Source organism: Rhinatrema bivittatum, chromosome 8 (assembly GCF_901001135.1).
Source record: "Rhinatrema bivittatum chromosome 8, aRhiBiv1.1, whole genome shotgun sequence".
NCBI classification, from domain to species: domain Eukaryota; kingdom Metazoa; phylum Chordata; class Amphibia; order Gymnophiona; family Rhinatrematidae; genus Rhinatrema; species Rhinatrema bivittatum.
Window position 1 is genome coordinate 125,152,333 of NC_042622.1, and position 13,773 is coordinate 125,166,105.

A 13,773-nucleotide genomic window follows, 5' to 3' on the forward strand; every position below is an offset into this window, starting at 1 on the left:
GTAGCTGCATCTTTCAGTACTTTTTAAACTATTTTTCTCATTTTATCAAAGTTTCCCTTTTGAAAGTTTAGTGCTAGAGCCGTGGATTTACTTACTGTCCCCCTTCCAGTCATTAATTCACATTTGATCATATTGTGAGCACTGTTGCCAAACGGCCCCATTTCTCACCAATTCCTGCACTCCACTGAGCATTAGATCTAAAATTGCTCTCTCTCTTGTTGGTTCCTGAACCAATTGCTCCATAAAGCTGTCATTTATTCCATCCAGGAACTTTATCTCTCTAGCATGTCCTGATGTTTCACTTACCCAGTTGATATTGGAGTAATTGAAATCTCCCATTATTACTGTACTACCAATTTGGTTAGCTTTCCTAATTTCTCTTATCATTTCACTGTCTGTCTCATCATTTTGGCCAGGTGGATGGTAGTATACTCCTATCACTGTATTCTTCCTCAACACACAAGCAATTTCTACCCTTATAGATTCAATTGTGCATTTATTGTCTTAAAGGGGCTTTTTCCTATTGAACTCTATGCCATCCTGGACATAAAGTACCACCCCGCCACCAACTTGCTCCTCTCTAACATTTCAATATTATTTGTACCCTGGTATAGCACTATCCCATTGGTTATCCTCTTTCCACCATTTCTCTGAGATATCAATTGTCTATGCCACTATTTACTGCTATACTCCCTAACTCTCCCATCTTACTTCTTAGTCTTCTGGCATTACCATGTAAACATTTCAAAGTGAGTTTTTTGTTTGTATTTACATTCTGGTTTTCAGTTGACAGGAATAAATTGGTATCTTTTAGCTCAAGTGAGTCTTTAATTATAGGCAATTGGACTACTTTCCTTATTATTGGAACCTCACTGTTGGGATGCCCTAACTCTAAAGCTTCATTAGTATCCTTTGAAGATACCTCTCTCCGAACCATATGCTGCTGAGCGACTGTTGGCTTTCTTCTTTGTTCTATTTTAAAAACTGTTCTGTCTCCTTTTTAAAGGTTAGTGCCAGCAGCCTGGTTCCACCCTGGTTCAGCCCATCCCTTTGGAAAAGACTCCCCCTTCCCCAAAAGGTTCCCCAGTTCCTTACAAAATGGAATCTCTCTTCCTTGCACCATCGTCTCTTTCACACATGATGAGACTCCGGAGCTCTGCCTGCCTCTGGGGACCTGCATGTGGAACAGGGAGCATTTCAGAGAATGCTACCCTGGAGGTTCTGGATTTCAGCTTTCTTACTAAGACCCTAAATTTGGCATCCAGAACCTCCCTCCCGCATTTTCCTATGTCGTTGATGCCCACATGTACAACGACAGCAGGCTCCTCCCCAAAGATTAAGCAATGCTCCAAAAATAGCTTCAAAGGAAGTCGGGAGTGTTTGTTGACTTGGAACAGTGGATGTTTGATTATGACTAATATAAAGCAGCAAAGGTATGCAAATTGAAGCAACATGATTTCCCACCCTTTTATATCTATTCTGTCGAGTCCCTATTTATTGAGTTTGTATATGTTTGTTGCTGCTGTATCACAGCTATAAATAAATTAAAGCCATTTTAGCCTGGCAAATGGTGGATCTGAAGCTTTCACATTTGCATATAAAAGGTTAAAAAGAGGTTATAAGGAATGTAGGTGGCAGCAGCTAGCACTAGGACAAGATTTATCTCACACATTTAAAAATTGCCCATGCATTACCACTTCTGACAGTATTCTTTTAAAAGGATATATCCTGAATCTCTGAAACAAGGCAAAATGAAGAATCTATCTGTGGAAGATGCACTGAACTTTGGAGGCTGGTTTTCTGTGCACTAGTTTGTGCCACATAGTGCATGGACTGCACTCCAGTAACCCAGGATTCTATTTCCAGCTGTTGCTCCCCTTGCTGCAACACATCTGGCAGTCCTTCCCACAAGAGACCGTCAATGACACAGCCGAATTAAAATGGAAAGGCAGAGGAGCAGAATTTTCAGGCAAACTCCCAGCATCCATAGAATTATAGAACATGATAGCAGATAGACTACGCTGCTCATTCAGTCTGCCCATAGACACCTCTTGCTTAGCTTTATGGTCCCTATCTCTCTCTTAGAGATCCTATGAGCTTGTGCCATGTTTCCTTAAATTATTATACTGTAGGGTTTTAATTCGGGCTTTGGACGATTGAAAATATCGTAGATATTTTTCAAAATCGTCAGAAATCGGGGGCTCCCCCAAAACGATAGGAAAACCCCACGATATTGTTCGTGGGGGTTCTCTTATCGGTTTGGGGGAGGGCGTCAAAAACGGCACACAAAAATAACCCCTAAATCCACTCCGACCCTTTAAAACTAATCCTTTAGTTTCCCTCACCCTCCCAAACCCCCCAAAAACATTTTATAGGTACCTGGTGGTCCAGTGGGGGTCCCTGGAGCGATCTCCCGCTCTCGGGCCGTCGGCTGCCACTAATCAAAATGGCACCGATGGCCCTTTGCCCTTACCATGTGACAGGATATCTGTGCCATTGGCCGGCCCCTGTCACATGGAGGGAGCACTGGATGGCCCGCGCCATTTTTAAAGATGGCGCCAGCCGTCCATTACTCCTACCATGTGACAGGTCTGGCCAATGGCACGGATACCCTGTCACATGGTAAGGGCAAAGACCATCGGCGCCATTTCTATTAGTGGCAGCCAACGGCCCGAGAGCGGGAGATCGCTCCTGGGACCCCCACTGGACCACCAGGTACCTGTAAAATGTTTTTGGGGGGTTTGGGAGGGTGGGGGAAGCTAAGGGATTAGTTTTAAAGGGTCGGGTGGGTGTTTTGTTTATCGGCTCAGGCACAGCCAATAAACAAAACCGCGATCGGGCCGGACTAAAAAAAAAAAACGATGTGAATCCGAACCGGAATCCGAACCGATTCCGGTTCCGATTCACATCTCTATTATACTGTCCTTGTCTCACCACCTTCACTTTAGGGCCCATATATAGGTTGCTCAGTTTGCCTGTGAGAAATTGTATCAATGGTTTTGCTGAAATCCAAGTGCACGCCATCTAGTGCTCTCCCGAGTCTAACTCTGGTCACCCAATCAAAGAAATTAATTAGATGCATCCCCTATGATTTCCGGCTCTCTCAGTCTAAAGGCATAGGATCACCATCATTATAGAATTTATATATATGGCTGTTTTTTTCAACTTTATACAGTATTTGTCAACTATGGAGACATGGATTAAAACACAAACTCAGTTACAATTTATACATGGCACCACAAGGAATGATGAGAGGTATATAAAGCAGTCAAACTTACGCATTATCTTATGTTTATGCAGTGCAGATATTGTATGCCAGGTTGTACAAATATAGATATATCAGTACAGAGATACATTCAAAGAGTTGCACAGGTCATATGGGTGCAACAGGATTTTCATGCCCCATACAACTTAAAATTGAAATAGGATGAGGGTGGTGGTACTATAGTGCAAGAGACTTAATTTGAGGCCTCTTTCAGGGTAATGTCTCGAGATGGGAATAGTTTTGCAATTACATGACTGAAAGGAACCTGACTTGTAAACCTGGATGTGCTAGATACAAGTATAAATCTCTCAAATTCACTATTAGTGATCTTCTTAACACTTGCATTGCGCCAAAGAGCGCTTCCTTCTGGAGCTCTTAGGGCATAATTTGTAAAGGCAATATATCAAGCAGCGCTTCTAAGTTTTTTTAAATCAAGGCAGATGTACCCAATAAAATTAGGACAATTTTGGTATCCTGCTGCCACATTTTCTTGTTCTCTGATTGCATCTCTGGAATTTGAGATCTTCTGTCTCTCCACATATAAAACAGAATAGTTGCTTTGTACTGACACTTCCGTTAGCAACACCATTCTAACGTTTTTCTCCTGTCTCCCATCTGTTGGGGCAAGGATGCATCCTGAAAGAGATGTGCCTAAGCCCTGAAGGGAAGGGAAGATAACAACTTCTACTGTAGTGACCCCTGCTAATGATTTTTTCAGTTTTATTTTATAGTCTGCTTGTTCTATAATAATTCGAGGTGGAAAACAACAGATTAAAAAAACATAAAACATAGATTAAGAAGGAGCTGAGGGTTTCAGCCCAGGAAGAGATTTCTATTTTAAGCCCTGTCGTCTGGGGAGATGAGTGTGAAAGAGGGGGAGAAAGAGACATACAAGAGATCAGCGGATGAGGGAGTTTCAAGAATGGTGTAGAGAGAATGTCAAGGGATTGGTGAGCTTTATGGAATCTGCTACTAGAATACACGTGTAAAATTCATATAAGGAAGAGTCTACCAAGGGAAGTAGGTTCTAGAGATTTAGAACAGTAAGGAAAATGTACGTAGCATATTATACATATATGATGCCTCTGAAGTCTTTTCTAGGTCTAATCTGATAGCAATAAAGGTCAACTTCAAAGCGCTTTCATGCCTCAGCTGGGGATTTTCCACAAATTGTGCTGGGACTGTACCAATTTTGTTGGGGAGTGATGTCTATTGCAAGTGACTCTAGTGCCTCCTTGATATATACTGGAAATGCAGGGAATTCCAGTATATTCCTGGAGACTTGGAAGGTGTTCACTGGCCTCTCCCTTTCATGACCACTAAAATTTAACAAAATGTAAAATGCCTACAAATATTTTATAGTATATACATGTTTTTGCAAACTGTAACATAAAACTATACCATCATTTGATGCAGTTTTACCCAACCTGAATATAAGTATTATATTATGTTCCCTCTTTAAACAACTTCAAATAGCATTTTTTTTGTGTTTATTGCTGCACTTGTGTGAAAATGGTGCATTCTGGCATTTTGATGCATACCAAGGCAAGGTTTTGTGGCTGTTCTGCTGGTTGATTCAGATACATCTGACTCTTCGTATGCTCTCTGCTCGTAATTTGGCAGGGAAAAGGGAAAAAAATCCCCAACTCTGCAAACCTTGATAATTTATTCAAATTAAGCATGACAATCCCTCATTTGTCAATTAATTTTTGCGTTCTGCTGTGCTGCTCAGATCAAACACCATCTGTCGGGATCATATCCCTCCCCCTACCACTTTGTCTAGCAGTTTTCTAAAATCAAGACACAGTGGACATGGAAGTTAAACTCTTTTGAAGATGAAATGAACAATGCAGGCACACTTTGGTTTCCAGGCTGGAATCCTAAATAGGGAGAAACTGCAATTTTTTTTATTTTTTTTTTGCAGCTAGTGTAAATCTCTCTGTTGGCAGAAGGTACAAGCAGATGTGTATCCAGTTGATGGATTTTTGGTGCGATTTTCAGGAAGGGCACAGTTTCAGTTCTGATTATTGTGGCTGTAACCTTTTAGGGCACCTGAGTACCTTTCTTTTTCTTTTGCTTTTCTTTTATTATTTTTTTTTTAAATATTGCAGCAATTTCTTCCTGCTCTTTTGGGATTTTTCCCCTATTTTATTATCACCACCACAGTCCCTTCCTTGCCCAGCCATTGCTGTTACAGTCCTTAGCTAAGAGCCACAGATCATGGCTCCCTTTGAGATTTAGTGCACATACACCAGGAGTCCAGTCAGTAGGTGTCACTGTTCCCTAATGGCTAAATGGCCCTTCCCTCCCCAGGAGGCAAGGCTTAGGGTAGTCAAGTTCTGGAGGAAGTTGCATGCTGTTTGTGGCTGTTGCTTGGGCTGAGTGGTGAGGGCAGAGCTATTTGGTGCAAGAGTATTTGGTGCCCTAGACGAACCTGCAGCATTGCACCACCATCCCGCTACTTACCTATTGGTCCCATTTCCAGCACAGTGCTCCCTCCTACTGGTGGCAGTGGTTGCAGCACAGAGCTCCCTTCTTTGGCACATTGGCTGGGGTACAGCACCTCTGTGGGCCTCATGCTGGGGGTTTTGCTGCCCAAAAATGTAATACTCCAGGCAACCACTTAATTTACCTAATAGAAGTACCAGTCCTGGGCAAGGAACCCCAGATAGTTGTGAGTGAAGGCTTATGATATCGCAACTCAGTAAAGGATGGTTCTGATTGATCTGGAAGCCCAAAGAAGCAGGAGAAAGCTGCTAGGCATAAAAACAAAAACAGAAATTCCCAGTGGCTAAAGTTAGATTTTATGACAAAGGTGGTTGCATGTACAAAAAAAAGAGTACTCATTTTCATGATCTGAGTGACAAATACCTAATTGTAAGTTGAGTAAGGACTCAATTAAAAAAAACACTCAGGGGCCGATGCAATACAGTGCACTCAGCTGAGACACTGTATAACCCACAGTTGGATGCGGGTTGTATAGACGCTAACTAATCCCCTTATACAATAAGGGGATTAGCACCTCCACAACGCGCATCCAACGCGAAGTGAAACTAATAGCACTCATCACATGCAAATTCATGTGAATGAGGCTATTAGCTATTCACTCCCAAAGCAAAAAAAAAATGTGTGTCTAAGACGCACAGTTTTGTGATCAGAAATTAATGCCTGCCCGGAGCAGGCGTTAATTGCTGAGCCCACCTAAAACTAGTACAGAAAAAACTGCTTTTCTGGACAGCCTCCTACTTAATATTCTTGCGATATTAAGTAGGAGGAAAAATCTTTTATAAACTAATTAAAAAAAAGAAAGTTAAAAAAAAAGCGCTGGCACAGGAAACAGATGTTCAATTGACAAGCGTCCGTTTCCTGAACCCCTGGTTGTGTGCTTTTAGGAAAACCGACGCTGATAAATTTGGCATCGGTTTTCCTAACCGGAGGACGGCTGACGCTCTCAGGCTCCCGTTATCAAGAAGGTGCTAGGGGCGTGCAAGTGACTCTAGTGCCTCCTTGATAATGCGACCCCTAATTTAAATATTGCATGGCGCGCCTGGGGGTGCGTTAGGAAAGTGGGCGCTGACTGTTCAGTGCCCGCTTTCTGCACACAAATATTGCATCGGCCCCTCAGTGCTTTATTTAGGTGCCTAGAAATAGGGACATTTTCAGCTGAAATTAAGCATCTAAGAGGTCTATATTCAGTAAGCTGGCAAGCGGACAAGTTATCCACCTAAAGTTAGATTATTAACGTGTCCCAGATATTTAGGAAAATAAATGTCCTGCTGAATAAACTCACTTAGAGTTATCTGGCTCTATATAGCCAGATAACTTTAAAACCTAACCAGCTTTGTTTGAACATTACTGGTTAGGTTTTAAAGTTATCCGACTTTGTGTGGGCAAATAACGTGCCACTTAAAGATATTCGGTTAAGTGGCACTGTTAAATATTAAAAAAATGTACCCTTCGGGCCTATGGCCCATTTTCCTCTCTCTTCCCCAAGATCTTATGCATTGTCCTGCCAGGCGATGCAGCCCCTTCCATCCCCTACAAAACCATCTGATGTTTAAAAAATACATAAAATCTTCAGATCTGCATCCCCTGTCCCACCCGCTTCTTGTTTGTTTTTTAATTTTAAATATTGGCTCCCGCCCTTCTGCCCTTCCAACCCACAACCACTGTAAACCTTAGCTGCTTCCCCCCACCCCCCACCCCCTCCGGGATGGTTCTCTCACTGAGCAGGTGGCCATCTCAGGTGGCAAAATTTTGGGGTGACTAAAAGTGCCCCCTCAAAGCACTCCTGTCACATCCGCCTCTATCCTGCCTCCAGAAGTGACACCAGCAGCATATGTTGATGGCATGGGAACTCCGCAGGCAGGAAATAAAGAATTGTGGTTGTGCATTTTGAATGGCATGCCCACCGCTTATGGGCAGAAGAAAAGAACCTTAGTGTTGTTGATGTGTCCGCGGAGTTCCCACCTGTTGTGGGCACAAAAAAAAAACCTGCTGTGTCACTGTCTTGGTGACGTGCTCACAGGGTTCCAGCCCCCTGTGAGCAGGAAGAAGAATTTGGCAGGAGGATGAGGTGAGGCCAGGCAGTGAAAGGAAAGGAGAGGGGAGGGTGAGTGAATGAGTGAGAACTTACCCTTCTGTCAGCGCAGGCCCCTTCCCTTTCCTTTCCCCTCTCCTCTCCCTTCTTAGTGAGAAGAGAAGGGCAGGGAAGGGAAGAGAATGGAGGGGGAGGGAAGGCAAGGGGAGCTGAACTAAGTGAAGGAGGAGGGAAAGGGAGGGGTCTGTGGGAGCAGGAAGGGAAGGGAGTGGTTTGTGAATGAGGGGAGCTGTGAGTGAAAAGGAAGAGGGAGAGGGAGGTGAAGCAAGGAAGTGTGGGTGAGAGGGAAAGGAAAGGGGAGTAGGAGGGGAAGGGAGAAGATGTGAGTGAAAGGAAAGGGGGATTAGGGAATGGAAGGGAGCAGGTAAGAGTGAGAGGGAAGGGAAGCAAGTTGAGTGAGAAGGAATGGGTAAGAGGAGATAGAAGGGGAGAGAAGGGGTGAATGGGGAAGGGGATGGGGATAGGGGAGGGAAGGAAAATAAAGGGTGCTGAGTGAGAGGGAAGGGAAGGGTGTGAGTATATGATAGGTGGAAGTTGCTGCAGCTCATGTATTACAGAATGGAAGAAAAGTGAGTGTATGAGAGAGCATATGTATGTGTGTGTAATTGTCTTAGAATAACTATGTGTGTTAATGTGTGAATATGAAAGAGAGAGAGAGGACAAAATTTGTGTGCATCCTCTCTCCCCTATTAATCTATGACAATATCTGAGTGATTGTAAATCATAAATTCATAATAGGTATGGAGAGCGAGGAATTTTTTTTTTATCTTTATTGGTTTTATTTATTGGGTATTATTTGATGCTGTTTTTAAATATTTTATTGATTTTTGGAAACTTACAACTTTTTTATATGAGTTTAATTACTGAATGTTCTAGTTGTCAGCTGTTTTGAAATTTTCTTTTTTTAATATGTTTTTATTATAATGATCAATATTTTATATTTCTTGATTGTATTGTTTGATGTTTTGTGAAGAATGGTGATGTTTCTGTTTTTCCATTGTTGTACTATATACAGAGTCTGTCTTTTTGCTGTTTCTAGTTCAGTTTTTGTCTGCATGATTCTATTTGTACTGTATGGATTCTTTATACTATATTTGGTGAGGGTCTGTCTTGTTCTGCATATGTGACCAAGATGAGGTATTCTGCTCCTGTGTAGTTTCTATGTAGGGGCCTATAGCAGCCTGGCTTGTTCTGTTTTTCTATTAGCAGGTATATTGGTGTTTTAGGGCCTGGTGTAATATTTGCAGGGTTGATTTTACAGTTAGGGTTGTCACTGTCTGAGTGCTGGCACTTAGTGTTGTTTTGGTATGGGAGGGTCACTGTATTTTAATTTTTAATTCAGTTTACTCATGACTTTCTAAGGGCCAATCTCACACTTAATGCATTTTACATTAGGCCTAATGGGTGTTGCGCTCCCCAGCCACTTCTGCAGCACGGCCGGCCCCACTCACCTCACTACTCCGTCCACCAGCACTGGGCTCACCTCCTCTGCGACCTCAGCCACTTCGTGGCGTCCCCGGCTTCCCCACTCGCTTTCGCCTGACCAGGCCTCACAGCGGAGCTCCCGCCGGGGCTCCGCGTCTTCCTGCTCCTCGGCCACGCCCCTAAGCGCGGAGCCAACGTCATCCCTTTTAAAGATCCTAGCATGGGAAACCCGGATCTGACGCTCCCCGATGATATCACCAGCATGCAGTATATAAGGCAGGGCATATTCCCTTGATCCCTGCCTTGGCAATCAGGTCAACACCGTGAGTGTTTCTAGTTTGCCTCTGTGTTCCAGCCTTTGTTCCAGTCTCATTCCAGCCTTTGTTCCAGTCTTGTTCCAGTCCTGTTCCAGCGTCCTTCTGTTCCAGAGTCCTTGTCTCCTCGTCTTCCCAAGTAGTAACTTTGGACTGAATTCTCGGTACTGACCTCGGCTTTCCTTAACTACGTTTGACCGCTGCCTGCCTCTGACCTTCTGCCTGCTCTATGACCACATCTGACCGCTGCCTGCCTCTGACCTTATGTCTGAACTTGACCACATCTGCATGCTGCCTAGAACTGATCTCTACCTGAACTTGACCATGTCTGACTGCCTTCTGGAACTTGACCTGTGCTTTGGCTGCCTACCCACGGACTGACTATTGGTAACTGACCTCTGCATTGTGCCTGACTATCCACGGACTGATTACTGGCTCTGACCCTTGCATTGACTGATCACGCTTCCTTGAACCTGGCCTTGATCCTTGCTATACATTCAGAGACTCTCTTCTGGCCTTCTCAGGCACCCAGGACTTCAGGCCTAGGTATCGTCCGCACACCCTTGATCGTGGTGGGCACACCCCTGAACTTCCTGTCAAGGAGATCCTGAGAGGCCCACCTAAGACCAGGCGACCCGGGTACTCAAGGGCTCAACCCGGGGGTACCTAGGGTTGCTAGTGGCGAAGCTCCAGCTAGCCTCTGTCTCCTCTTGTGCTCCGCCTCCTGGAGGCAGGTGCTCTCTGGGTCCGACCAGGGAGCCTACCAATCCTGCACTAGGCCAAGGGTCCAACTCCTGGCGCAACAGGTTGCCAAGACATGTACTCGGCGGAGTCTCCCGCCATATGGACCATCCAGGGTCTGGCCGCAACTATTCAAGAACAAACAAGAGCCATAGAGATTCTAGCCTCCTCTGTAGATGAACTCCGCTCTCAAATGCAGGATGCAGCAATGGCCAATCCAGTGGGCCTAACCTCTACCCTGCTACCGAGAGCATCACTGGCATTGCCTCCACCTCCTCGCTTCAATGGGGATCCACGCCTCTGCCGAGGCTTCCTCAATCAGTGCTTCATGCAATTTGCTCTCCAACCCTCCTTGTTCCTGAAGGAGTCTACAAAGGTAACCTTCATCCTCTTTCGCCTTGAGGGGAAGGCCCTGGCATGGGCTTCCCCACTTTGGGAGTGTTCTGACCCTATCCTCACGCAACTGTCCCAGTTCATTACCGCCTTCAAACGGACCTTTGAAGATCCTGGTCGTCAGGCGGTTGCTGGCCACCAACTACTCCACCTTCATCAAGGCTCCAGATCCCTTTCGGAGTTCACGGTGGAGTTCCAGACTTTGGCCACAGAACTGGGATGGCAAGTGGATTGCCTTCTAGCACTCTACCTTGAGGGTCTATCACCTGCTCTCAAAGATGAACTTGTTGTCCATGAGATTCCCATATCTCTAGAGGATCTGATTTCCCTCACTGGGAAAATTGATCATCGTCGCAGACAATGATACCACGACGTGAAGGCATCCCGGCCTCCTGCTCAGCACCCTGCACGTGCCCTTAGCCCTCAGCTGATGGCTCTACCAGCACCATCTTCCTCCAATGAAGAGCCAACTTGGACGGTTGTCCCCTGAGGAACGTCTTCGGCCCAAGGAGCAGGGCCTATGCCTGTACTGCGGTGTCTCCGGAAATCTGAGGCAATCCTGTCCGGTCCGTTTGGAAAACTTCAAAGGCTAAGCCTGGCGGGGGTCCTGAACTTGGGTGCTACTATCACTGGCTCCCAACCTCTACTACCTGTTTCTCTATCCATGGAGTCTCGATCCTTTGTTACCACTGCTCTCATCGATACCGGAGCAGTGGCAATTTCATAATGGAAGACATAGTGAACCTTTTGAAGATTCCAGTACAACTCCTAGAAGTTCCCCTTCGCATAGTTTCCATCCAAAGGGAACATCTCCCTGGACGTATAACGTACTGCACGGTGGCTTTCCATCTCACAGTGGGAACTCTACACGAAGAAGAGATATCCCTATACTTGCTAAAGTATTCAACACACCCAGTGATACTGGACCTCCCTTGGCCCCAGACTCATGAACCCCAATTCGACTGGCAATCCCTCCAGCTAGTTCAGTGGGGCCCTTACTGCCAAAAGAATTGCCTGAAGCAAGTATCTCCAGCGGTGACCATCTTGAAGGCCACCACCCTCGCTGGGTTACCGGCTCAGTATTCTGACTTCGAGGATGTTTTCTCAAAACAGAAAGCAGACACATTACCTCCACTCCAAAAATGTAATTGTCCTATCGAACTCCTACCCAGTACTACACCTCCCAAGGGTAGGATCTATTCACTCTTGCTCCCCGAGATTCAGGCGATGTCTGAATATATAAAGGAAAACCTCAAGAAGGGATTCATTAGGCCTTCTGATTCACCAGAGGGAGCGGATTTCTTCTTTGTTAAGAAGAAGGATGGAGGACTTCAACCCTGCATCGATTACTGAGGGCTAAATGCCATTACCTGTAAAGATCGCTACCCACTACCTCTCATCAGCAAATTATTCGACAGTCTACAAGGAGCTCAGATCTTCACGAGGCTCGATCTACACGGGGCGTACAACCTCGTCTACATCCAGGCAGAGGACATATGGAAAACCGTGTTTAACACCAGGGATGGCCACTACGAGTATATAGTGATGCCTTTCGGCCTTTGCAATGCCCCTGCGGTGTTCCAACGCTTGATGAATGAAATCCTTAGTGATCTCCTTTACTCTTTTGTGGTGGTGTACATAAGAACATAAGAAATTGCCATGCTGGGACAGACCAACAGAGGCCAAACCAGGCCACAAGAACCTGGCAATTAACCAAACACTAAGAAGATCCCATGCTACTGATGCAATTAATAGCAGTGGCTATTACCTAAGTAAACTTGATTAATAGCTGTTAATGGATTTCTCCTCCAAGAACTTATCCAAACCTTTTTTGAACCCAGTTACACTAACTGCACTAACCATCCTGATATTCTCAAGAGATTTGGAGTCCCATCGCTCCCACGTCAGAACCGTCCTCCGACGCCTCCGAGAAAACCACCTTTACGCAAAGCTTGAGAAGTACATCTTCGAGCAGAATCGTCTACCATTCTTAGGGTACATTATTTCTAATCAAGGATTTACTGTGGATCCCGAAAAACTCCAGGGAATTTGTGACTGGCCCCAGCCAGTCGGCCTCCGGGCCTTACAAAGATTCCTCGGATTTATGAACTATTATAGAAGCTTTATAGCCAACTACTCAACATTAGCCACTCCACTCACCGCAATGACCAAGAAGGGGACTAATCTCCGGGTTTGGTGTCCTCAAGCGCAATCAGCATTCCACGCTCTGAAAGAAGCATTCTGCTCTGGACCCTGTTTACGACATCCTGATCCCAGTCATCCATTTGTCGTCAAAGTAGACGCGTCCACTATCGGAGCTGGTGCAGTACTAAGTCAGTACTCCTCCAAGGGTACACTGGTACCATGCTCCTTTTATTTGCATAAATTTTCGCCTGTGGAGCAGAACTACACTATTGGTGATCAGGAACTACTCGCTGTGAAACTCGCACTCCAAGAGTGGCACCCTTGGCTAGAGGGCACTCAATACCGATTTACTATATTCACAGACCACAAGAATCTGGAGCACCTCAAGGAAGCACAATTATTAAACCTGAGACAAGCCCACTGGTCATTATACTTCAAATGATTCAACTTTGAATTGTGCTACCGTCCAGCCTCCAAAAAGCCTTCGTGCTGATGCACTGTCACGCTCTCTCGAGCCTGAAGATACCCCAGATATCCCAAGGCACATTATTGACCTGGCATGTGTGTCCCTTGCAGTTACCACAACTGTTCCGGCTGGTAAAACCGTCATCCCACGGCGGTTACGTGAACGAGTACTCCGCTGGGCCCACGATTCAAAACTGGCTGGCCATCCAGGGCGAACACGCACTCTAGAGATGCTGAGATGTTTTTACTGGTGGCCCAGCATGGTATCAGACTCCCGTAAATATGTGGACTCATGCCCAATCTGCACACAGCAGAAACCACCCACTGGCCGGCCATGGGGACTTCTGCAGTCACTACCAGTGCCCACTGAACCTTGGGCTAGTATATCCACAGATTTCATCACGGCTCTTCCGCCATCCTCCAAC